The sequence below is a fragment of the Sorghum bicolor genome, chromosome 7 (assembly GCF_000003195.3).
Source record: "Sorghum bicolor cultivar BTx623 chromosome 7, Sorghum_bicolor_NCBIv3, whole genome shotgun sequence".
Classification (NCBI taxonomy): Eukaryota; Viridiplantae; Streptophyta; class Magnoliopsida; order Poales; family Poaceae; genus Sorghum; species Sorghum bicolor.
In genome coordinates this window covers 10,736,724-10,763,668 of record NC_012876.2, presented here as the reverse complement: position 1 = coordinate 10,763,668, position 26,945 = coordinate 10,736,724, and the positions used below count along the sequence as shown (strand labels likewise).

General features: G+C 43.4%; 1 pseudogene; it reads left to right on the top strand.

The window, feature by feature from the left end:
- On the top strand, nucleotides 7,600-8,947 carry LOC8086089 (annotated as a pseudogene).

Here is a 26,945-nt window from a genome sequence, read left to right as displayed (position 1 = left end):
AGCCATGCTGGTATAATATAAGATGTAGAAAGAGTCAGAGAAAAAAAAACCTGCCAAACACTTCCTAATTGAGAATAGAAAAGGAAATTGCAATTGTGATGTCATCCATTCAATATTCATCACGACTACCATCTTTTGATCAACCACTCCATCAGGCACTCTATCAGCAATTGCCTGACGACTATATATAGATGGCTAGTGGCAGATCTAGAAATGGAGCTAAGAAGGGCCATTTTACATGAGTGTTTGGTTTCCTCCAAACCCGTATGTGGCTAGCAAAGAAAAAAAATGGCAGTTGGTTTGGTTCCTGAGGGAGACACATACTCTGTTAGTTTATTCATGTGGAAATTTACGCCTCACCTGTGGCAGTTTTTTTTCTCAATACAGTCTTCGGTGGTGTCACAACTTGCATGGCTAGCAACCGCAATGTACCAAACAACCTAGCATATGCCAGTGCGTTGCTACGGGAGTAAAATTTCAATACACAATAATAAAAAAACTATGCCAAGTCAAAATATATAGACTAACATACTATTCTGATCATTTGCAAATAAAAAAACACAATTTCTAAAAAAAATCATCAATTCACCATATGTATTATCAATATGTACTTTTTTTTATTTTTTGTTGACCGCCGCCTGCCCTGGCTCACCCCGGTGACTCACTGCGTCTCACCAACGCCCGCCGCGCTGGAGACGTCGTGCTCGAGTTTGGCCCGGGCACCCGCTCGCTCACCGTCATGCTGCTACAGGAAGACGCTACCATCTCCACTGTCGAGAAGGTCTGTAATATTTGCTTTGCGTGTTGTTTCCATAGCTAGGCTGTGTGCTAAGTGCCGTTTGTTGAAACTTATAGAGACCTCCCGAAACGAATTGGAATTGTGTGAAATGGTTCAACGTGTTTGGGTGAAGACAGTGGATGATGCAATACTATCATTGATGAGTCAATAACTGCGAGTTCCCCATTGTGAGTCAGTGATGTTGTAACATCGCTAAATAAATTAGAAAACATTGTATATATTACGCGAACATCACTAAAAACATCATCTGTATATTACACAAACATCGCAAAAAACACCATAAAACATCATCATGTATAGTATATGAACAAAACATCTCATAAAATACAAAAATTTAAAAATAAACATTTAATAAATAAATAAATAAGTAATATAAAATATAAAATAAAAATAACTATAAAATAAATAAAGACAAAAGATAAAAAGGGTAAAGAAAGAAAAGGAAAAATAATAAAATATAAAAATGAAATAAGACAAAAAATTAATTAATTATAGTAAAATAAAAAAAGATATATAAAAAATGAAGGGGATAATGTAAAATAAAAAATAAACAAAAAATACAAATACAAATAAATAATTAAAGTATGAGCAAAAATAAAATAAGATAAATAAAGATATAAAAGTTGGAAAGAGTAATAAAAAAATTCACGTGAAACAAAAAAAATTAAAATAAATTAACAAAAGGAAATACAAAATAATAAGAAAAGGAAATGAAAGAAATAAAAGGAAATAAAAGAAATATACAAAATAAAAAGAATAATAAAAAATCAAATAAAACAAAAAGAAAAAAATGAATCACGGAAAGAAAAAAGAGATAGGAAAAGAAAGGAAAACAGAAAGAAAAAAAAGAAGGAAATGAGAAAATATGAGAAAAAAGAAGAATAAAGTTGAAAAAGATAAGAAAACTTAGGTACATGAGAAGAATAAGAAAAAATAAAAAAGAAAGAGAAAAGAAAACAAGAGAAAAGAAAACTTACATGCTGCAATTCCCGCCCGAACTCAGTGTTGCGTGTGAGATGTGAGCACGTGGGGCCCACCTGTCGGCACAGCTCGCTGGAGCAGGAGGGGGATGCGGAAGCTCGGAGGCACGTTGAAGTGGTGTTGCCGTCTCCTATTTGATCTTTTTAGGAGTGAGATTAGCTAAGCAATGGAATATTTGCAGGCTAATTTTAGTAACTTAACACAAGACCAAGCTTGGTCGACATTTTAAACGTGTACTCATGTTAATAATAAAAAACAAATAGCATGTATTAGATTGATGATGACATTAAATTCCAAAACAAAAAATCAACCTGTTGAGTGCTTTTGACAAATAATGCGAGACATGGAGTATTTCTATCAAAAAACACAACCAGTTAAGTATTTCTAACAAATTGAGCAGTAGTTACAAAGCATTCATGTTTTGTAAGTAGCCAATTAACATCCACTTTTTTGCTCATCAGCTTCCTAACCAATTTATAGGCTCTAGTGCAATCTATAGCTTTAGTTTGCTTACCTAAGGGCGTCCTTAATGGCAAATTGCAAATAGCTAGCTAAATGAGGCTGAGAAATAATAAACAATGAACACTCTAGTGTAGAGTTATGTGAGTTGTGAGAGAATTGTTTATGAGAGATCGTGCTAGACTAGCTATTTAGGAGTCGTTAGCTATTTGATCTTTCTACTTGATAGTCAATAAAATTCTTTCTAGACTAGCTATTTAGGAACTATTGGAGACGTCCTAAACAACTAAACAAGAACTGTAGACTCCCAGAAGGCCAGAAGGGTGGTTGTTGACCAGAATTGATTAGAAACTAATAATCATGTAGGCACTTAATTAGTTACCATGGCCATCGCTATCCAACCCTCCCCTTTTTGGCCTCCATGGCCACCGCTCGATGTTCCCCTTATTGATTGTTCTCTCCTCTACTACTTCGCCACATGTCATGTGCTACATAGACATCACTGACGTTAGATCCCTCCAAACCACGAAATCTATATGTGACACTGCCTCGACAATAAGATTTAGTGCACAACATGTTATCTCGTCCCACACACTACAACAAAAGAAATAGGGTTGAGATAGCTTGGTGAGATTTGTGAACATGTAAATGATTTGTAAATTGTGATTTCTCATTGATTCTTGCTAAAATTTTTGGGTGTCATACAGCTGCTGTGATGTGGCACTACTGCATATAATGTTTTTTTTGCAAATAGTTCAATAGTTTTTTTAAAGGTCATCTTCAATAGTTTTTTTCTTGAGCCCACTCACTAAATCATCATTTGGAGATTCATTGTGACAAAAATCACTCTCTATCTTCTAGACTCTTAACAGACTATCTTGCTCGGCACTTTGGAGAGACAGCTCCACACTCTATTTTTAGCAACTGATAAATCAGAAATAAATGAGAGAAATATTTGGAGACGATATAGCTAGGTGAAGAAGTAGTTGGAAGATATTTTTTAATCAAAATCTCTACTCCTATTGACAAAAAAAAAGATTCTTGTTGACATTTGTACCGCTGGATTCACAGAAGACGCTCGAATTGACGACCCTGTTCCTGTTGAGATTCCTGTTGAACAAAAGAAGACAAGAACCTGTTCCAGTCGCTGAGATCCTTTGGCCAGCTAGCTAGCCTGACGGAGTGATGAGCTGCTGGCGGCGACGACCCGGACCAGCCGCCGGCTACACCGAGCAGTCGTCGTCGCATGCACTGCACGAGGGTCGAGGAAGCAACAAAAAACCGACCGGTTCAGCAACGGTACGGTATCACCAGAACTGTACATTTTTGTACTGTATTTATACATTTTGGTACAGGAGTACATATTCTCTTTATACAAAGGCCTTGTTTAGATGCACCTAAAAAACCCAAAACTTTACAAGATTCTCATTACATCAAATCTTACGGCACTTGCATGAAACATTAAATATAGATAAAAAAGATAACTAATTGCACAATTTACCTGTAAATCACGATACGAATCTTTTAAGCCTAGTTACTCCACGATTGGACAATATTTGTCAAATAAAAACAAAAGTGCTACAGTGTCAAAATTTAAAAAGTTTTTAGATCTAAACAAGGCCAAAGTCGTTTAATATAAGGACATGATATCTAAAGTCTAACTTTAAATTTTTGTTTTCTATAAAAATATTTATTAAGAAGTGATATATGTGTAGTTTTATGAAAGTATTTTTAAAGACAAATCTATTGATATGATTTTCATATTTTTAAATTCAATAACTTAAAAGTTATTCATGATCTATATTTCTCATGACCTTTTTTTATAGATATAGGCCTTGTTTAGTTCACGCCGAAAACCAAAATTTTTTTAAGATTCTCTGTCACATCGAATTTTTCGACACATGTATGAAGCATTAAATATAGACAAAAATAAAAACTAATTACACAGTTTACCTGTAAATCACAAAATGAATCTTTTGATCCTAGTTAGTCCATAATTGGACATATTTACCACAAACAAACGAAAGTGCTACAGTAGCGAAATTCAAAATCTTTTCGCATCTAAACAAGGCCATAGAGTAAGTATACCTATGTAAGTATACATACATGTACTTAGTGGCGGAGCCAAGGGGGGGCTGGCAGGGGCCATGGCCCCCCTAACATGTGTCAACAAACATTTTTATTAGTATAAATTTATGGTTTTTATTTATGTTAAGAAAAAAATATAACAATTTTTCTTATACATACTTATCAGTATCTTTTAGATAGTAAAATCGTACTCCCTGTATTCTAAATTATAAGTCATTCTATGAATTTTAGAGAGTTCAAGCATCTTAAATTTGACCAAATTTATACAATAAGATAGTAATACTTATGATATCAACTAAGTACCACTAGGTTCTTCATTAGTTATATTTTCACAGTATACCTATTTGATGACATAAATCTTTGTGATTCTTCCTACATTGATTCTCCAAAATTCTTAGAATGATTTATAATTTGGGATGGAGGAAATACAAAACATAACTAGATAATACTAAGAAGCACCTTAGAAAAATAGAGACGCATCTCTCAAGCTGGTTTACAAAATCATCTCAAACATCTTTTTGTTAAGGGTGTGTCATTTACCACCGGAAAAATAACACATTTGATCCTAAAATACATATAGAAAATGTGAGCACCTACGTCAAGTTGATAAATGAAGCTAGGCGGTCGCCGATTATGCTTAGTTTTGACAAATTGGATTTTTTGGTTGGCCCTCCCTATATCTAATTCCTGGCTCCACCACCACTGCATGTACTACATGCACGGCACACGGATGGACACGGTCCGTTCAAACGGAAGCGCCCTGCCTGGCCGGCCGGCCAGCCGGCCGAAGAACGAACGGATACGGACGCTCTTCTAGATCCATTGACCCTCTCTTTCTCGCCTCTGTTTCCCTCTCCTGGATTAGATTAATTAAATCTAGTAATCAAGCTCATCATCCTCCACACGTCAAGCGCAAGAAATCATGTCGCAGATTTTTCAACGGTTAAACTACTACACATAGGACGACGATGATGGCGTGTGGAACTGAGCTGGAGAGAGATCACCCTAACTTTGACTTTTGATTAACGAGCTGGAGAGAGAGATCAAGTACCCAAAACTTTGACTTAGTTTTTTTTATGTTGTCAAAAAAAAACTATATACTGCTTCCTCCGTCCACAAGTATAATGATTTTTGTAGCGAATATAAGGAATTCTAGCCCTTCTAGGTATCTATGGAGAATATCAATATCGATGGCACGAAATAAGGATATTATTAATATATATATGTTTTATAGTGTATCTAATCATATTATTTTGGTCACATAAATGTTGATGCTCTTTTTTGTAAACCTAGTCAACTTTAAGATAATATGACTCAGGACAGTTAAGATTATTTTATTTTGTGAACTGATTATAGAACAGTTTGGTTGAGTTCTTTGTAGTGCAACTTGACTACTCAGATTTAAGTTCTCAACTTATCAAGGGTGCTCACATTTCCTTGATTTTATTTTAAGATTTAAAGACATTATGCTGTAAATATGGTGGCGACGTTCCAATCTCCCAAGATATCTGTGGTGACTTTTATTATAATTCTCAAAATATTTGGGCTCAGTCTTTTGGAGAGCTTGAGTATAAGTTCATAGCAATGAGTATGCGTGCATGTTGGCTACCTACTTTGTACTACTACTACGTATGTGATTTAAGAAAAAGATTGATTTATTTTAAAACAGAGAAAGCGTCTTCTTATCATGGTTCTAGCCTTCTAGCTTGGGGATCTCGTCACCATTTTCCAACTGTTGACTTTTGATCCCATATTAAATTTGACATTCAAAGTCTCGTTGTACCGACTACCAAATCTGGAGAAGAGGCCCATAAAGAAAGCGTTGGATCGTTATTTCCAAAGAGCAGCAACTCCGGAACATGGATCACACCGCTTGTGTTTAGAGAGAGAGAGAGAGGGGGGGGGAGGGGGGAACCGGTGGTGAACATACTCCATGTTTTTCAATTGGACCCTGTTGTTTACTTCGATTTCTAATTAGGCCCGTTATATCAATTTGAAATTCGTTAGAAGTTTTAAAACACCATATTTCTACTACTACTGGGTCACTAAGGGCAATCTCAATGGATAAATTCTCGGGGTAATTTCCAAGAGAGAAAATGAGTAATTAATGTTTAGTAGAAACTATTGTTTTCAACCTGTAGTTTCTATAGTAATGTTTATACAAAGGCTAACTTAAATGCAGCACAAAAAAAGAATAGATTAATTGTGGCAAGCAGCTGTATAACATGCTATGCACACTCCGTAATATATAACAATTATCTAAGTAAACAAACAATATTCACAATAGCAATACCTGATATCTAATTTACTGAATAGGAATGCCTCTTTTCAATTTTAAAATAGAAATCCAGAGAAAGAAAAAAGAAACATGCAAGTGGATGATTAGCTAGACAAGGGCTAATATTCCTTGCTTGGAGATTTTTGCATACACCAACAACGGCGAGACATCGTCTAGTATAGTAGAGAGCGTGAGCGACAACAGCGCACACAGGAGCAGTGAGTGCGCGTGGCAGCGGGGCAGCGATGAGCGGCCGAGCGCTGGAGCAGCGAGCGGGTGGAGTAGCGCGCGAGGAAAACGAAGGTGGGAGCAAGGACGCGGGAGAGGGCATGCCGAGAACGCATTTGCTGGAAGCATCTGCGCATCGGCGGCGGCGCACTCGATCCAAAAAGGCTCCGTTAGAAACTAGTGGAGTCTCCCCAACGACGATTTGGTGGTTTCTGCCTCGTAGCGAGCGCCGTCGACTCGGTTTCGTGAGGAAGAAATCGTTTCTTTATTCTGCACATTCTCTGTGCATTAATTCTTTTGCCACATAGAGTTGGCAAGATAATAAATAAACATAGAAACTATAATTATTACTCCATTAGACTGCCCTAAAAAAGAATGCTTCTAGGGTGAATTATGGAAAACGGATCGAGCATGGAGTTGGAGTTGTCACTAGATCAGAACCCGATGCTCAACTCGAGAAAGCAAAACACAGACTTCATCTTGACGGGATTCGCAAAGTAAACTTCCCCTCGATAGCGAATCAGCAAAGTAACTTCCCATCGATAGCGAATCACAGAAGCCATAAGTTATTCCAGTTGAGAAATAATGGGTTTTGTTTACACAAAAGTGTCTAATACTGCAATAACTAGGTAACCCAAGGTGGTTCCTGAGAAAAAGCCCAGGTTGATATCTGAGTCAGAACTTTGGTTTGGGGAAAAAAAAAGGACGAGAACAAGCAAGGCATTGACTTTGCACAGCCCCGGCGGGCAGCTCGTCGCCTAGCATTTGGTTGGTCCTCTCCTCTCGCTCAGCTCCTCCCCTCCCCACTTCCATTTCCACCTATAAAACCCACCCCCCACCACCACCTGTTCCCACCTCACAATCCCCACAACCCAAGAAAGCAGCAGCAGCAGCAGCACCACCACCACCACCACCGCGCGGATCTGACCTCCAACTCCAAGCAGCAGCAGAGCAGAGCAGGGGCAAGCCATGGCGGTGGACCTGATGTCGTCCTGCGGCGGCCGGGCCGGGGCGTACGAGCAGCTGGCGTTCCAGGAGGCGGCCGCGGCGGGGCTGCGCAGCCTGGAGCTGCTGGCTTCGTCGCTGTCGTCCCCGTGCGGAGCGGGGCAGCGGGCCGAGTCGCCGCCGCTCGGGCAGATCGCGGACCAGGCCGTGTCCCGCTTCCGCCGCGTCATCAACCTGCTGGACCGCACGGGGCACGCCCGCTTCCGCCGCGCGCCCGTCGCCGCGGTGGAGACGGAGACGACGCTCCAGGCCGCGGTGGAGGAGCCGCAGCCGCCTCAGAAGAAGGCCGCCCTGACGCTGGACTTCACCAAGCCGGTCCCGGTCCCGGCGGCGGCGGCGACCAAGCCGGCAGCGCCGGCGCCGGCGCCGGCCGTGTCCGGTACCTCGACCTCGTTCCTGTCGTCCGTGACCGCGGGCGGCGGCGGCGAAGGGAGCGTGTCCAAGGGGTGCAGTCTGGCCGTGTCCTCCGGCAAGCCTCCCCTCCCGAAGCGCAAGCTCCCGTGCCCCGCCTCCGCTCCCCAGCAGGCGCAGGCGCACCAGCACCAGCACCAGCACCAGCACCTCGCGGAGTCGTCCGCCGGGCGTTGCCACTGCTCGAAGAAGAAGCGGAGCCGTCAGGGCCTGTCCCGGCGCACGGTGCGCGTGCCCGCGGCAGCCGCGGCCGCAGGAGCGCCGGGGTCCCACGTGCCGGCGTCGTCGGACATCCCCGCCGACGACTACTCGTGGCGCAAGTACGGGCAGAAGCCCATCAAGGGGTCCCCTTACCCGCGCGGCTACTACCGCTGCAGCAGCGCCAAGGGCTGCCCCGCGCGGAAGCACGTGGAGCGCGCCGCCGACGACCCGGCCATGCTCGTCGTCACCTACGAGGGCGACCACCGCCACGACGCCGCCGCCGCCGCCGTCCGCGCCCGCGCGGCCTGAAGATGATCGTTTGCAGGCGGTGGCAGCTCTAGTCAATCATCAGTGCTCGTAGTAGTAGTTGTAGTCCGCTCTTGTTTGATTTGTTCTTTGGATTAATTAAATTAGTGGTAGATCTCCTCAAGCTTTGCTTGCTTCTGTAAAGAAATTAAAGAGCTTCTAAACTTGAATTCGCCATGAATTTTCTCCAAGCTTTTTTACAGATATACAGTATATATATATATATATATTATATAACGCGTGAATGAATTTCTCGGAAATTAGTACTACAACTTCGGAGGAATATGATCCACACGACAAAGTGAAAGAAATTTGAGGGGGTGATTTGATTTTGAAGTGGTCGCCGCATAGCATCAGGTTCCTTTGGCTGGGAGAAGATGAGAAGTCAAAGAAACGGACAGAGGATGGGCAAGGGCATGAATACGCGCTTTAAGTATCGTGTCGGGCGGGGTGCGTGGTGGGGCCCGCACATCGCCAAAGCCGGTCAAAAGCAGGCGATGAGCGGTCGCTTTCGCTTTCAGGGACCGACTTTATTATTCCAATAAATACCGGGGTTGGGGCTGTGGTGGTGTCCAAGAGTTGACCAAAGCAGGCTTTTCTTTCTCCTCCTCCAGCTCCAGCCCCAGCAAGCAGAGGCAGAGCGCGTGGAAACCGATGGCGACGCATGGGCCCACCTGTCGGACAGCGTCTGGGCCCTTCCTCGGCAGGGCCATTTGTGGCCGTGTGCTCTCCCGTCCGGCTTTTCCACCCGTTGACTTTGAATCCTTGTTGCTGCAAGTGCCCTGCCAGGTACAAGTGGTGCTACTCGGTTCACGCGCCTGTATCAGCCGTGGAGAAGAAGCAAGGACATCTTTGATGCAAACCCTAGTTCTCTTTCACTCGACTTATCTTGACTTTACTTAAATTTATATAAAAAAATATTATCTATTGTTATGACATCAAATCAAAATATTATAAAAATATATTGTAAACTACTGATATTTATCTAGTAGTCCATCCGTCCTCAAATACTGCTATTTCTAGCAGATTTCAGACAGATTAGTGTGGCAAACAAAAGACCATTCTACCCTTAATTAATTTGGGTTCCACCATTTAATCATGCACGTTAAATTATGGTTCTCTGGTTCCAACGAGCTACATTTAATACCAACTAAACAGACTCAAACAATTACCATGCGCCAAAGTACTACTCCCTAGATGAAATTAAAAGGGTTGGTGGACCACGGAAGTTTCGAGGAGAATTAAATAGGTTGGTGCACTGAGTATGTTAGTAGAAATAGCAATATTTGTGGACAAAATTTTCTCCTAAAAATAGCAGTATTTAGGGACAGAGGGAGTATTCTAAGTATTAATACTTTTTTATATAATTTTGGTGAAACTCAAAACTATTTAACTTGATGCTATTATGCAATTATATTATTTTTTGGACAAAGGGTGCATATTCTAGAGAAACTCATGTCTTGGAGGAAGTCTAGATGTCTACATGTAAAGTCTTCTTTGAATTAATGTTGTTGGATTCACATCAATCCACGTTTGTTTGGGTGAATTGGATGAAAATTAGTTTAAATTCCACTCCAATTTTCCAACACATGTGGATTGATACAAAATCCGACCATATCCAAACAATACCTAAGGATGGAAGAGGCAAATATGCACATGCGTTTTGTGTTGGACGAGATGAGATGATCCACATTACACATCGCCCCTACCATGCAATTGATCACATGACCTAGTTTTTATATTCGTCCAAAACAAAGAATCAATTTTATAATGGCAATATATAGAAAGTTAATCATGTCAGTGTAAAACTCAAAAGCGATAGCAAAATATCGATAATTTAATTGACGTGGCTAACGAACGGCCGTCATCGACCTCGCACATCCTTTTTCTTGCGCTCCTCCCCCTTCTTCTTGCTCACCAGTGGCCGCGCTCTACTCCTCGCCCTTGCCCTCGCGCCCACCACTGCCCCCTCCCACCACCACGGACGCCCTAGGGTTTCGAGGGAGCTCCGCGGCCATGACGACAGCCACGGAGCTCTGGCAAAACCCTAGGGTGCCCATGGCGACCGCCTTCTCCCCCCTCTCTCGGGAGCTTCGCCATGGCCATGGAGCTCCCTCGCCCCGACTTCCTCTAGCACCACAAGGGCCCCTAAATCATCCTCCAGCCATCCCCATTGTCTGGTCGACCTTCCTCTAGCCCCCAAACTCCTTCTGTTCTAAGCCCGCCAAAGTTGGGGAAGATGAGAGAGAGAGATAGGAACAAGGAAGAGGAGGAGGACATACCTAGTCGGTGCCGCCACCACTAGATTTGTGTTGTCCATGGCTGTCGATGAAACCAAATCCGCCCGAAGCCACGTCCATGGCCACTGATGCCAGATCTGCCCGAAGTCGCATCGTCAAGGGCACATTGGGGCACAATGGGGCATAGGCGTGAGCGCCGGGAGGAGGTCACCAAAGTTGGGGCATGAGGCAGCCGAAGGTTGCCAAAGTTGGGGCATGATGCAGCCGCTAGGGAGAGAGAGAGATGGGGGAGGAGAGAGAGAGAGAGGGCGCAGGTGCAGGCGCGTGAAAGAGAGGATCTGGGCGTGTGGAGTGTTAAACGCCCAAACACCCGTAACAAAGAGAATGCCTAATTTAATATGTGGGATTTCCATTTTTTGTTTGCAAACAAAATCTTTGCTACCATTAAGAACTGTAATTTTGCTTAATTCCCTATTTGTCATTATCAGTGAGACGTGTAGACCCACGTCTCACCGTGAAAGCTGCAATGGCAAATACGGAATTGACTAATATTCATTTGCAGAACTGTTCTCTCTCATGTAAGGGTGCACTAGCTTATAATATACCTTGATTAATCACCAGTTGTTACAATTGTGAATGACAAGGGAAAGCACCCGTCATGATGCGTCCTGGCATGTAATCCATGCATATATACGCATGCTGTTTTCATTTGAAGCTAACAAGAGCTTTCCAGCACCTTTATCTCTATCATGACGGGGAACAAAGTTGAACAAGTTGCGCAATTTCGTTATAGTATATAGATGCAATTATATATAATCCCAACAAAGTCCAACCCGGCCGCGTGCAACCCACTCTACTCTAGCTTCGTCAAACAGTATATACGATTAATTATTTTGGTGTGGATTTTGATCGGATCAACAAGAATATAATTTTATACTCCACTACTAGCCGTAGTAGTACAAATAAAGGAAAATGCTTGGGGACAGCTTGTATTGTTCCTCCCTTTGTTTTTAGCCAATAATCTGCGTGGCCAGCCAGTGAGCCAGATGCAAAGTGGTCAAGTGGACTTGCATTGTGCTTTCCTCGTGCGGGTGCTGACTTTTGCTTTGCGCTTTGAATATTGAGGCGGCTTGCTTTCTCCAAATGCAAGCAAAGCATCTGCTGCGCTAGCCAGCTACTAGTAGTAGTAGTTGACTAGTAGCGTTGGACTTTTGGGTGGGTCGTTTGGTACTGGAACGCTCTAGCTTGTCCAATGCAACCCGCTTTGACTTTTGCAACGAAATGGACACCTACCGTGGTGCAGTGGCGTGGTGGGTGCATGCACTCACACTCAGCACGTATGTATGTTGAGTTTGGCTACTGTAATATACTCCCTCCGTCCCTGAAAGAATCAATTCCTAGGATCCGTGCCAGTCAAACTTTTTAAAGTTTGACTAACTTTATAGAAAAAAGTAACAACATCTATAATATAAAATACACATTATATGAAAATATATTCTATGATGAATCTAATAATACTAATTTGATACTATAAATCCTAGCATTTTTTTTCTAGAAATTTGGTCAAAGTTTAAAAGTTTGACTTAAAACAACTCTAGAAATTGACTCTTTCGTAGACGGAGGGAGTATTTAACAATTATTGTTCAATTATGTACTAACTAGATTTTAGAAATTAAACAGGGGCTGGTAATGGATTATTTATTGTTTGTTGTTGTTATTATTATTGTTGTTGTTATTGTTGTTGTTGTTGTTGTTGTTGTTGTTGTTGTTGTTGTTGTTGTTGTTGTTATTATTATTATTATTATTATTATTATTATTATTATTATTATTATTATTATTATTATTATTATTATTATTATTATTATTATTATTATTATCGGCGTCATCAGTGGCTTTCCCCCTTCAATTCTTAACGTTGACTAATGACTAGAGAGGGATCGACCAGAACGGGCGCATGCGATACATGTCACCACACGTGTGCGACCGAAAGCAAGTCAAGTACTCGCTGCCCAGAGTCAGCGGTTTCATCATGCCTTGTTTAGTTCCAAATTTTTTTTCGAAAATTGACAATGTAGCACTTTCATTTGTATTTGACAAATATTGTTCAATTATAAACTAACTAGGCTCAAAAGATTCGTCTCGTCAATTTCGACCAAACTATGTAATTAGTTTTTATTTTCACTTATATTTAATACTTCATGCATACATCTAAAGATTCGATGTAATGAGCAATCTTAAAAATTTTGCAAACTTTTTAAGGAACTAAACAAGGCCGTTTCCTATAGCGATTGATAGCAGTTTTGTTGCAACGATTGAGCTCTATCTGTCTTAAAAAGATCGTTGTTTCTTACTTTGACCAATTATGTTTGACCGCGCGTCTTATTTAAAATTTTTAAGCAAATTCTAAAGTAGATAAATCATTACTAAAGTACTTCTAATGATCAAATAAGTTATATCAAAATAGACGATATTTATGCAAAAAGTTTAAATAAGATGATGGTCAAACAAGATGTCTAAAAGTAAACAACAACGGTTTTTTTGAGACAAAGGAAGTAGTAGATACGGCTCCATATATGATTTAGAAATCATCGTGGTTTTTAAAACATAATTTTAACCTTTTATTTTTATAAAATATTTGAAAAAATTGAGTATATTTTTAGGAAAGTATTTTTCAAGATAAATCTATTTATATAATTTTCATATTTACAAACTCAATAATTTAAAGAAAATTGATAATTGATATTTTCAATGTATGTTAATCAGGAAGAGTTGTTAATCAGGAACGTCCTAAGACGACAACAGAGACACGCTAGATATGTTAATCAGGAAGATCATCTCCCATAGTCTTTTTATTTAAGTGTTAAAACCGAAACTACTTCTCCTACGTACCACCCCGACCGGTCAGTCTCACACGACGACCAGCAGTTTCTTTTGAATAAGTTGAATCTGTGACCGTGCCATGCCACATGAGGCAGGCCTCCTTGAGATCCTCTCGAGCTAGCCCAAATTCATACGATGTGGAGTAGCTGAGTACGTAAGTACTCCGTGCATCCATACTTGTCATCGTCGTTGACTCGTGGTGACTGAGGTTGCACTGGTCGTGGATGAGCACGTACGCAGCAGGCATGCAGCTGGAACTGCAACGGCCTGCGTGCCAGTGCCATCTCTCCCAAGTCCCAACCGATCGATCGAAGAGTAGTAAAAGTTTTGGCAGCGGAGTGGATGGATGGATCCATCCGCCGGAGGACTGTTTGAGACGACGACCAGGCCGAGCAGTAGGTCAGCTGCTGTTGTACTCCTATGCTTTAATGGTGGAAGGCCAGCCAGCTCCTCCTACTCGGCAGTAATGGCGGCGGACTGACTGCCACAGACTACGCGAATGCGCGCGATTCAGGGAGAGGGAGGTAGTTGGACGTTGAAGACGACGCTGTGCACGCCGTGGGTACCTTGTTCATTCATTAAGACCAGAGAAATTTGGCGCGCGGCAGCAAGCGGAGAAAAGTTTTTTTTTGGGTGGGGAACTTTTTACTTCCCGAAAAATTTAACAAAATGATCAAGATTTCTTGTCTTACGGCACGTGTAATTTTTTTTTTACAAATATTATCCAATTATAGACTAACTAGGATCAAAAGATTCGTCTCGTGATTTACAGCTAAACTGTGTAATTAGTTTTTGTTTTCGTTTATATTTAATGTTTCATGCATGTGCCACAAGATTCGATGTGACGGGGAATCTTGAAAACTTTTTGGTTTTCAGGGTGAACTAAACAAGGCCTAATTGCATAGTTTGGTTGTAAATGGCGAAACGAATCTTTGAAGCCTAATTAGTCTATGATTAACCATAATTGCTACAGTAACCAACATATGCTAATGCTAGATTAATTAGGCTTAATAAATTTGTCTCACAGTTCTAGGTAAGTTATGTAATTTGTTATTTGATTAGTCTACGTTTAATACTTCAAACGTGTGCCGGCAAATTCGATGCGACACCCACAATTTTTTTTTCTTTTCATGAACTAAACAAGGCCATAGATTCATGTGGCTGCATGCAAGCATCTCCAAAAGTACCCCATATTCCTTCCTCGTCCATGTCGTTTTGGAAAAAAAAAGAAAAAAAAACTCATCTCCAAAAGTATCCCATGTCCCTTCTCCATTATTGGCAATTGACAAATAGGTCGACATCGTGCGTAAAAATACGCACAACCTTTGTCTCGTGCATCGCTCTTCCCCGTGCCGTCTTCTATAGGTGGAAGGGTATAGGAAAGAATAGAGAGTAGAAAAGTGTTCCTAATTAATGCAAATATACGAGAGAGAAAAAATATATATAAGTGGTTATGATAATTTAGAAATAGTATAAGATTCCTGATGTAAAATTTTCTTTTATTTTAGGAGTGGATTATTGAAAACTCTTGAAGATGATCTTCTTTTTTTCTCCCAATATCTTTTTAGGAGTTGCAAAACTACCCAGTTCTAAATTATAAGTCACTTTGCCTTTTTTAGTATATCCATTCTGCTACATATCTAAATTTAATTATACATCTAGATACATAGCAAAATAAATGAACCAAACAAAGTCAAAATAAATTATAATTTAGAAAGGAGTGTGTACATATTTTTCTGCTTTGGTTTGTCTACCGTCACTGATGCACGGATACCGTAGTACATACGTACAAATCCAGGTGCTTAATTTTGGCCTGCGCTACCGCTGTGGGCTCTCAATCGTCGACCGCACTGTTTACCAAATCTGTGGGTGCAAAGCACGCCGACGGCAGCCGGCAGCCTGGTGGATGATCGAGTCCGGTCGTGCAGCCGCCAAAGTTATTAAAAATAAGACCAGCTCAAAGAAAAAGTCTCTTGTTTCAGTTGCGGCAAAAAAAATATTACACTGATGATGAATAAAGCAAAGTTATCTACTCCCTCCCTACTAGCTAGAAAAAGAAGTCGTTTTAGATGTTGAAAAGATTTATATAAAGAAAGTCGTTTTAGCTAGTGTAATCCTCTTTTGGACACATTTACCCCTGGCTTTTTGTTTACTATGCGCGCTGACCTCCCTTCCACATTAATCGCTCTCCCCCTACGCTCTACCATGGAAAAAGAAGTCGTTTTAGGTGTTGAAAGGATTTGCATAAATGATCAAGTCATTTTAGCTTGTGTAACCTTGTTTTTGGACGTGTTTGCTCCTGGCTCTTTGTTTACTGTGCACGCTAGCCTCCCTCCCACATCAATCGCGACCCCCTTGCATTTTAGGTGTTGAAAGGATTTGCATAAATAAAGTCGTTTTAGCTTGTGTAACCCTCTTTTGGACATGTTTGCCCCCTCCCATTCTTTGTTTACTGTGCGCGCTGGCCTTCCTCCCACATTAATCGTGACCTCGCTCCCTTCTCCCCTCCCCCTTGCTATGCCATGGAAAAAGAAGTCGATTTAGGTGTTGAAAGGATTCATACAAATAAAGTCGTTTTAGCTTGTGTAACCTTCTTTTGGACGCATTTGCCCACGACTCTTTGTTTAATGTGCACGCTAAGCTCCCTCCCACATTAACTGTGACACCCTCTCCCCCCGCTCTGCCATGGAAAAAGAAGTCATTTTAGGTGTGGAAAGGATTTGCATAAATGAAGTAGTTTTAGCACGCTTTTTGAAAGGTCCTTGTTTGGTTTTGGTAATTGAGTGACAACTTAGGTGGACTAATAGTGTTTATGTGAGATACACAGGATATTAGTCCACAGGTGATGATGTGATGATGGAGGAGCTCATTGCATATGAGACATGACATGGAGTCATGTGACCAAGGTGGAGAAGATCAAGATGAGGCTTGGCTTGATGGACCGGTTGCAAGAGTGAAGGGCAAGTCGGAGGCTTTGAAGCGAGGGACCGCGTGTGACGGTGAAGCTTGAGCAAGACTTGGCGCCGATGGACCGAGGCAACGGTGAAGAGCAAGTGAGGTCAAGATCAATGAACCAATACGGTCGCGTGATGATATGAAGTGGATCATATCATTTGGTGATTGGTTGGTGCATGTGTTGCATCAACATTGGAGGAGATGGAATGGAAAGCGCAAGGCAAAGGTATAACCTAGGGCTTTTCCATTTCACCGGTCATAGGTGTGTAGAGAAGTTTATGACCGGATTTAGGATAGATGGCCGTACTATCAAGAGGGGCAAACTTGTTTGCATATCGGTCATCTAGTGCCACTTGAGCGATCTAACTTTGCATACGTGTTAGGATCGAGTGGCGTGGCAAGTTGAGAGGCTAACTCCTTTGGGAAAATATTTGTGAAAATGCTAACACACTTACACATGGTGGTGTACACTTGGTGGTGTTGGCACATTTGTAAAGGAGAAGGTGTTGAAGTTGTTTTTGTTCAACTTGGAGAAGAGAGAGAAGTCTTTCGGTGTTCTCCGGACATTAGGATGGCTTTTAGATTGGAATACTGCTTTGATCCATTTTGATTTGGATTGAGTATTCATATATATTGGATAGTACTCTAAGTAAGCTTTCCAAAATGTCCAAGATCATCGAATTTGGAGTTCGGAGCTAGAAGTTAGCAACCTAACAAGTTGAACTGCAGGCACAGGACGCACTGTTCCAGCGTCCGGTGGCACAGGACGCACTGTTCCAGCGTCCGGTGGCACAGGACGCTGAGAGTCCGGTGCTGCTGCAAGTTTGCGTTGCTCTCTGCGTGTGAGTCCGGTGAGCACCGGACCGTCCGGTGTGAAGCAGCAGAGCGTCCGGTGCTACTGTTCCAGACGCGCGTGCGTGTGCTAGCCGTTGGCGGCAACGGTCAAGTTCAAACGGCTAGTGACACGTGGCTGTTTTTGGAGCACAGGACGCACTGTTCCAGCGTCCGGTGCTACCTATAGTGAGTCCGGTGCTCACGACTTTTGCCCAGTGAAGGGGCAACGGCTAGTTTAGCCCTTAGGGCTATAAATAGAAGTGGTGGCCGGCCTTGGCTGGTGCTGAGCACCCTTGGGACTTAGTGTCCATGCTTGGGGAGTGCTAGGAAAGCCTCTAACTCACTTGTGCTTGCAAGAGTGCGAATCAATAGCGAGTGAGTGATTCTAGTGCGTTGCATTGAGAGATTGCATCAAGTGGCACTAGGTGTTCGTGTTGCAAGCCGGTGGTGCTTGTTACTCTTGGAGGTTGCCACCTCCTAGACGGCTTGGTGGCTAGTGACTCCGTCGAAGCACGTAAGGAGATTGTGCGGTGCTCCGGAGAAGAGATTGTGAGGGGTACGGTGCTCACCCCGCGGGGATCGCGAAGAGCAACTCTAGTTGAGCGAGACGTGAAGAGCGACAAGTGGTCCGGCCGGGTCAAGTGCTAGAGCTTGTGGTAAGCACTCCACGTGGGAGAGTGTGACTTGCGGGTCACCACTAGCAAGAGGACCGGCGGCAACCTTGGAGCTTGTCTCAACGGGGACGTAGCTTGGTGGCAACCAAGTGAACCTCGGGAGAAAATCATCGTGTCAACATTGTTCTTCCCGTTGGTTTGCAAAATCCCTAATACAAGCTTGTTCTTACATTCATATACTTGTGCTTGTGTAGTTGCTCTTGTAATTAGTTAGCTTGTGTAGCTTGCTAGTTACCTTCTTGCTTGTGTAGCTAGAAGTAGTTCCCTTGCGTGACTAATTTGGTTTGTGTAACCTTGTTAGTCACATTGCTTAGTTTGTGTAGCTAAGTAAGTTGCGCTCTCTAATTTGGCATTAGTTGCCTTGTTATTGAGCTTGCTAGTGAGCTTAGGCTTTGTGCGCTTTGCCTCACTAGTTTGTGTAGGAGCTCCCCCGGTTTGCAAAGTACTAGTTGCATAGGTTTGTGTGACCTTGCTTCTAGATTTGGTTAGGTGAGCTCTTGCTAAGGTGGCACCTTGCTTGCTTGTTTAGGATCTTTTCAAGGTGCTAGAGAACTTAGATAGAGGGGTGTAGTCTTGGCTAGACCGTTAGTTTTAATTCCGCATTTGTTTCGGTTAGCCGACGCGATAAGTTTTAGAAAGGACTATTCACCCCCCCTCTAGTCCGCCATCTCGACCCTTCACTTTTGCCCTCGGCTTTTTGCTTACTGTGCGTGCTCCTCCCTCCCACATTAATTGCGCCCTCCCCCCCCCCCCCCCCCCCGCTGTACCATGCAAAATTCACGGCTCCAGCAAAAATACCGCACCAGCAGAGAATCAAACCTTGATCTTGCTACCTCATGCCTCGTCGCACTAACCACTCTAGCTTTGAACATTTGTGGCATGGAGGGTACCCTAGACCCTGTTTAAAAAGGACAGACTAGGAAAGATACATTATAATTAATTACTTCTTGGTATGCTAAATCATGTCTACAACGACCTTACTTACTAGTATGGAGAGAGTATTTATCTTTCATAGGCTTTCCAGCATGCTGGACTGGATTTTGCCATACAAAAGTAGAGTTGTCTCAAGTCACTTTTTTGTTTAACAGAATTTAATTGACTAAGAATATATTTTATAGTGTATCTTTTTTTGTGTTTTTTGCAACGTGTGCATGCCGCACACAGATGTACCGCAACATCTTGGGCTGCGGGTGTGCTTACTGGAGGAGCACATTTTATAGTGTATCTAATGATATTGATTTGCTATTATTAATATTTACGCTTTATAGTTTTAGTTAAAGTAAAAAAAATTGAAAGACAACTCTATAAATTGATCTTACTTAGGGGCAGAAGTAGTATTAGACAAACAAAAACAAAGAAAGGGAGTTACAAACGTATGGATGAGCCAGGCCCAAACTCAAAACTAAGAGCCTATTTGGTACAGGTCAGTTTCACCAATGAATTTCAAAAAAAAAGTTTCACCAGTGAAACGGGTTTTTTGTTTTGATACTTTAAAGCAGCTTTATTAGGTAAAGTTGTTTTAAAAAAGTGTGTGGTAAAACTTCTTAGAGAAGATGGTAGAGCAAAAGCTACAAGAAGCTGCTATTTTCAGCTTCACTTAAGAATTTGTGCATGTGAGGGGAGCTAAAAAACAGTTTCTATTATCATGACTTATTTGGTAGGAGAGAAGCTGAAAAACAGCTTTGTAAAGTCGGTGCAAAAGCTATACCAAACATACCTTAAGAAGACACCGAATATGCGAGGAAGAACAATTACAAGGAAAGGAGACATTAAGAAAAACCATGGCAACCATAAAACACTACTTATACAAGGACAACAATAAAGTGCGACCCATCTGAGTTTAGAAAATGTGTGATCTCACCACTGCCACCGCCATGGCCATAGCCATGGTCCCCCGCCCTAACCCTGTCCGACCGCCTCCTCCGCCGACATCACCGCTGCCTCCGCCTCACCGTCATCACCACCTCCGCCGGTGTCACCGCTACCTCCGCCTCATAGTTGTCTCTCCCGACTCCACTGTTGTCTACCTGCCTCCTCCAAACCCCTTTCTAAACCCGCCGGAGTTAGAGAAGAAGAGAGAGACTTGCAAAATGGCATCGCGCGCTAACGACATCACGTAACAGAGTTTGCACTTATATAACCCCATAACAACCGGAAAAAACAACTAGAAAGCTCAGAAGGAACTGAGCTTGGTCGCGTGGCAATATGGAACTGTTGCATGCCATCTTTGCAAAACAGTGTGGTTTCAGTTTTTTTTGTTAAAAGCCTCTCTTGTTCAGCTATTTGCAATCAATGCATCGTCAAAAGTCCTCTGATTTGTATCGATGTTGGCTTGACATTTGCGCCAATACACGTAGAGTGAACCAGACAACCCCGCCTGAGCCAATCTGTAGTACTGTTACCACTAGATCTGCTATGTGTAAGTGTAACACATCCACAATGCATCCAGATCATGTATTTTCTGCTAGATCGGAATGTCTTAGGTGCATTCCTAGTAGGGATGAAAACAGATCGGATACGGACGGATATTATCGATATCATATTTGTTTTCATATTTCTAATCGAATTTATATTCGAATACGGATAATGTCAACCATGTCAGATAAGATACAATTAGATGTCGCCATCATAAATATACGATTTAAGTATTGGATACAGATACGATATCGGATGTTGAATATTTAGACTCGGATACGGACAAATCTGAACTCATCTAAACGAATTCGGTCTCAAATACGGTTAGAAAATATCCGTACCGTTTTCATCCCTAATCCCTAGGAATTACCGGGGTTATTTGACTTCAACTGAGCCAGATGAGAGAGTGATACTAGATTTAGGTGGATTAACATATATAAGTGGATCCTTACCGTTTGTTAGAGAAACCGTGAAACATACGGCATGAGGATAGCAGTGGCTCTAGCAGAGATGAGATTGCATTGCCACAGAATTGTAGAGGGGGAAAAAGAACAAAACAAGGAGGCAATAACAGCTTCAAGACAAGAAATTGATCTGAGTTTGCGCATGCATGGAGAGAAATTACAATAATTTAGAAAGGTAAAAAAACCATAGGTGTTACAATGAAAACAAGCTGCCTACCCGTGCTATTAGCACGGACCACCTACTAATTATCTAGATCTAGCGGATTATGCAAGCTGAAGGTCCGACTGTCGTACAACACATTATTGGAAGTTGGACGTTTAGCTTGAACAACCATCTTGTCGTCAAGAAACATCCCCTTCAGAGTTTAGAATGCTCCCTCCTTTAGCCAATGATAGGCGCACCACTGTGGTAATGATCCAATCCCATTATTTGAAGGCTTCAACTGGGGATCACCTCTTGTAAAAAAACAGGGGATCACCTTGCAACAGATACTACATCATTCCCCTTATCAGTTCACCACTTCGATATCACCATCAGGATGAAAATCCCAGTGTTCCTTTAGGTTCCTTTTGCTGAATAATCTAAATTTACATGATCTGATGACTATCTCTTCAATCCAGGGTGTTGTTCTCTCGTCAAATCCAACCACCGTACCTGAAGGTTGGGTAATCCTACAAGGTCCAGCCGTTTGAGCCCTTCAAAGCCTCCTGCATAAAAGCCCATCTTCTCACCGGCATAAGAACTATCCTGTGCATTCTCTCCATGAGTTTAATATCGTCTTGCTTCATATTAGTCCTGAACAGTTTTGTCATGGAAACCGAGATTGAACGAAAAATCCATTCTGGCACAGTTCCAATACGCCCATCCAGTTTTATGTTGTGGAGGTATGGGAGCTCCAGGGATGCCTTCTCTGTGGGAAGATAGCAGAGTGTTCCATTATTTTGACATGCTCCAAGATACAAATATTCCAAGGAAGGGGAGAGCTTTTTCATGGTAATTGAATCTATAGCATTGTCCTTCTTTGTAAGACCTGTCAATCCCAGGTACTCCAACCAAGTAAGCTTCCCCAAAGCTTTCATTGCCATGTAAGGCCAGTCTCAATGCATGTTTCATGAGAGTGTCATGCATATTAAATAGGGTGCCACATAAGCAAAATTGCTGACTTGGCAGGATCATTAAATGAAGAAGTTTCATCAGATGAGAGAGGAGTTTCATCCCCATGAAACTCATGTGGCTTGGTTACCTAGTTTATAGTCTTGCTAACTATGCCATGAAACTATGCATTGAGACTGGCCTAAGAGTTGCCTTCAACATCCACTACTTCCAACCTTTCTATGGCCTTCAGGTTATTGATACCTTTAGGTACTTTTACACCCTCTAGTGTTCACACAAGCTACGTTCACACACACACAGTGTGGTTTGGTGGCCGTCGATTCATGATGATAAGGGTGGAGAGAGGACGATCCTGAGATTCTTCAGTACTTACGTCAGAGTGGTCTCGCTCAGGTACAAAGTCAGTCTGCGTTCAAAGTCGATCAACATGGCCAAAATTTCTAGGTGCAGCCACACCCACACACCTCGTATATAATACTCCCTCCATTCCGTTTGATGTGGCGCCAACATGAGTATTCTAGATACCAAGAACTATTTAATCCAGCTCCCCTTTTGGTGAGTCCCAATGGTGAATTGATGTTAATTTCTATCTCTCTTAATTACTCTGTCAACTAAGTAAATTGTTGATGTGGCAGTATATTTATTAAGGAGAGAGAAGAAAAATTGGAGAAACCGTTTAGGAAACGAAGTCGAAGCGCTCACCGATGCAGAAGGAAACGACCTAGTGTATGTTGGGGAGAAACGAGTCATTTCCTTCTACCTCCGCTCGGATCTCCTACGGCAGCTTGGCCACGTTCCTGGCATCGGCACCCGCGGAGCTCAAGTGTGGCTGCATGGGACGGGATGGCGTACTCTCACCAGGGACGAGTTTGACGACTCGCTCGAGAGGTCCATGGAGAAGGGGCAACAGCTGGGCCTGAGCTCCCTGCACGCGCCGCCGCTTGGCAGCGCCGGCGACAAAACTCCGCCAAGCCACGATGTATGCACATAGGAAAGAAGTTAGTTGAGTTAGGATTGAGGAAGAAGCAACATCCATGTACACGTATATACATGCTCCCGAGGCTAGCAGGAGGGGCACCTCGCTCGCGGTCGTGGCTCACAGCTTTTGCTCGGTCACTCCCAGCCGTTAGAGGCTCGGCATGGCCTCGTGTGTGTGCTGCCGCACAGAAGATCTTGTCAAGCGCTCACGAGATAAGACATTAAATTTTTATTTGACCCCATAGTTGGAAAGATGCATTGTGAATAATAGTTTCTTGGAACAATATCCTAGGTTATGGAAACAATTGTTGATTTTTTCATTGGGAGCGCCCTTAGTAGCTGGTGGTGCCATGACCCTTCGTTTGTTGAAGTCATTATTAACTTTTTACATGCCAGCAACGAAGGGGAGGAGGATTGGTAAAATAACTCAAATGGACTAATAGAGTAGGGAGTCAATTTTACATGCATGGAGTAAGAAGAGTGCCTTGCCTATAAATGGTGTTTAATTACAATGCATGGTATGGTGTTACGCCTGGTAATATGGCCATTCTAAAAAACGAGACCACGCCACATGTATCAGACCGGAGGGAGTAGCTAGTACGAACTACTGTACTCTTTTGGTTTGTGGAGTTTAATTATAGATTTCCACCCGCAGCCCGGCGGCCCGGCACGGGGCACGGTTTTTCGGCCCGGCCCAAGCACGGCACGGCCCGTAGGCAACCGGGCCCGGGCTGGCACGGCACGGCGGCACAGGCCGTGCCTGGGCCGCCTATCGAGCCCGCGGGCGAGCACGGCCCGGCACGGCCTTTTTAAGGAGGCACGGCGACGGCCCGCCCCGCACCCCCCCGCACCCCGCCCCCAGTATAAATTCGATGCGGACGGGGGACGGGTGCCCTAACCCTAATCCCCACCCCACCCCACCCGCAGCGCAGCCGCAGCCGCCGCTCCCTGGCCATTCCCCACTCAGCACTCACCTCGGCACCTCGCCTCGCCTCGCTCCCTCGCCTGCGCCAACATCGTCGACCTCGACTCCGGTGACCTCCATAGGACCGCAGCCGCCTCTCGACGCTCACGATTGGCTGTGCTGGACGTCGGCACGGCGGCCCGTTGCCGTCTTCTTCCACGACTCCGGTGACCGCACGTCACCTTCGACCTTCCTGAGCTTCCTCTTTGCAGTTTGCCTCTACATCCTCCCTCTCCAGCTCTCCTTCCCATCTCCCCTATCTAGATCCTGGTGATATGTGAGTTTGTTCTCTGTTGTCCGTCTGTCCTAGTCTGTCCTCCGCCACTGCTCGCCGTCGTTGACAGTGTATCGTTGTCTTCTTCTCTCTCTCTGGCCTCTGTTACGGCATCCTATCCGGCACCGGGCTCCGGTTGCGTAGGTACACTGAAACCCTAACCCTAATCGCCTAACCCTAACTTTTCGTTTCCTCTTTTTTGTGTTTTCTAATCTTTGTCTTTTCTTTGCAGGTCGGTAGCCGATGCTGCGTCTTCTAGCTGCGATCTAGAGCGAGCAAGGCGGCCACCCGCACCGTCGAGGTACGGGGCTGGAAGGATGGCTGAAGATGAGGGCATGCTGCCTCCTGGCCTTGCCCCAGTGGGTGAGAACGACGACGACATTGCTGACGGTGCTGCTGCTTTATTTGGCATCGATCTTGTGGATGGGGACGGTTCTGGTGCCCCTGTCCACATCGATCTGGAGGGCGACGGTAGCGGAGGAGTGGGAGGACCGACAGCAACGGTAGACTCTGCTCCTTCTAGAGCTAAAATGAGAGGCCTGTTTAATGTTCTTCAAATAATGCAAGAAAAAACAGGTAATGATTACACTGCTTACTATGCTAAAGTTAGAACTGAGCTGTTCAAACTGTTTAACAAATATGATGAGAAGTATGGGTCTTCAAGGACTCAAAAGAGATCCACTCTGCCTGGGCCAACCACTGGTAAGAAAAAGAATCCCTGGGAGGTTGTTTTTGGAGGCCCTGGAGCCTCTGGTGTTGTTGGACCTCCTCCTTCCTCTGTCCCAACTTCTTCTGCCGCACGCTGTGTATGTGAGCTATCTGCATATCTGGACTGTGACAATGTCACTGCATATGTGCAAGACTTTGACTTGCTTCTCTGGTGGAAAGACCACAAGCTTACATTTCCAGTTCTGTCTATCATGGCAAAAGATATTTTCTCTATTCCTGTCTCCACTGTGTCTACAGAATCTTGTTTCAGCTTATCAGGCAGGCTCATCGAGGAGCGGCGCCGACGACTACTACCTGAACATGTGGAGATGCTTGCTTGCATCAAAGACTGGGAGCTCGGTGATAGAAGGCTTCAACACTCTGCTGGCAGCCAAGATCTTGCAGATTCCTTTGAGAATTTGTACCTTGATGTTCCTGAAGATCAAGGTGGATCTGGTAATGCTAGCACATCTGCTGCAACTCCTAGTGGTTCTGTGTCTGTGGCTTCTGCTCCTGGTCCTAGTGTTGCTGGTTCTTGAGAATTAGAGTTGGGAGTTGAGAGTGTTTAAGTGAGACTGAGACTCTGAGAGGTTGAGGGGTACTTATGACTGACTGTGAGTTTGTGATGTATCTGTGAACCTTTGAACATTTTCATTATATAAGAGCTGTGCTGCACTCTTTTTCCCTTTCTGGGGTTTCTCACAAGGGTGAGTTTTACCCAGAAAGGTTTTTAATGAGGCAGCATTGCACACAGCTCATTTTCTTTTAACTTGTGTGCTCTTTGTTCTGTGTTTCTGTGTTGTGTTATAATCTTGATGAAATGATGAGTTGATTGAGGCATTTTGAATTACTTGGGCCATGGGCCGGCACGGCACGTTTTTTTTCGTGCTGCTCGGGCCGAGCACGGCCCGAATTCGGCCCGTGGGCCCGTGCTTGGGCCGAAGGCCAAGCCCGCAGGCTGCTGAGGCACGGCACGGCAGGCACGCGGGCCAATCCGGGCACGGCACGCTGCGGGCCGTGCCTGGCCCGGGCCCGTGCCGGGTCGGGCCGTGCTGGCCCGCTGGCCATCTATAAGTTTAATAAAATTAAATTTTAGTTCAGCTAATATAATTTTTTTAAAAAAAATAAAAAAACAAAACCATCGTTACTATATCAAAACCACTGTTCACGGTAGCAAAATCACCTTTGAAAATACTGTAGGAAGATTAAAAATGTACAGTTTGAAAAATGGAGCGAGGTTGTTTGTCTCGGTTTAGAATTGAGGAAAAAAAACAGATTTTCATAAAAATTTAGGGAAGAAAAGTAGACTTTCCTAAATGAAAACTAACTAGCAAAATGTACACCTTAAATTAATCGAATATCTCTACTTATCCACCAGAAAAGACTTTACAGCCCATATTTGTTTCAGCTTCTCGAGGAAAAAGCTGAAACGAACAGGCCCTTAACCATATTATTGGTCGGGTGAAGCCCAGCTAGTGAAGCCCTGCTATGTGGGTGCCCAAACATCTAGTTTCACGTTGACTGTTTCTCTGTCACAGAAACACTAAAAAGGACCCCGTCCTCCGAGCACCTGCTACCACGAAACGACACCAACCACGAGCTTATATGCTGGCTCGGTAACATCAGCCAATTCAAAAATTCGGCACAACATATACAAAGGAAGATAAAAGATCCAAAGAGTAAACAAAA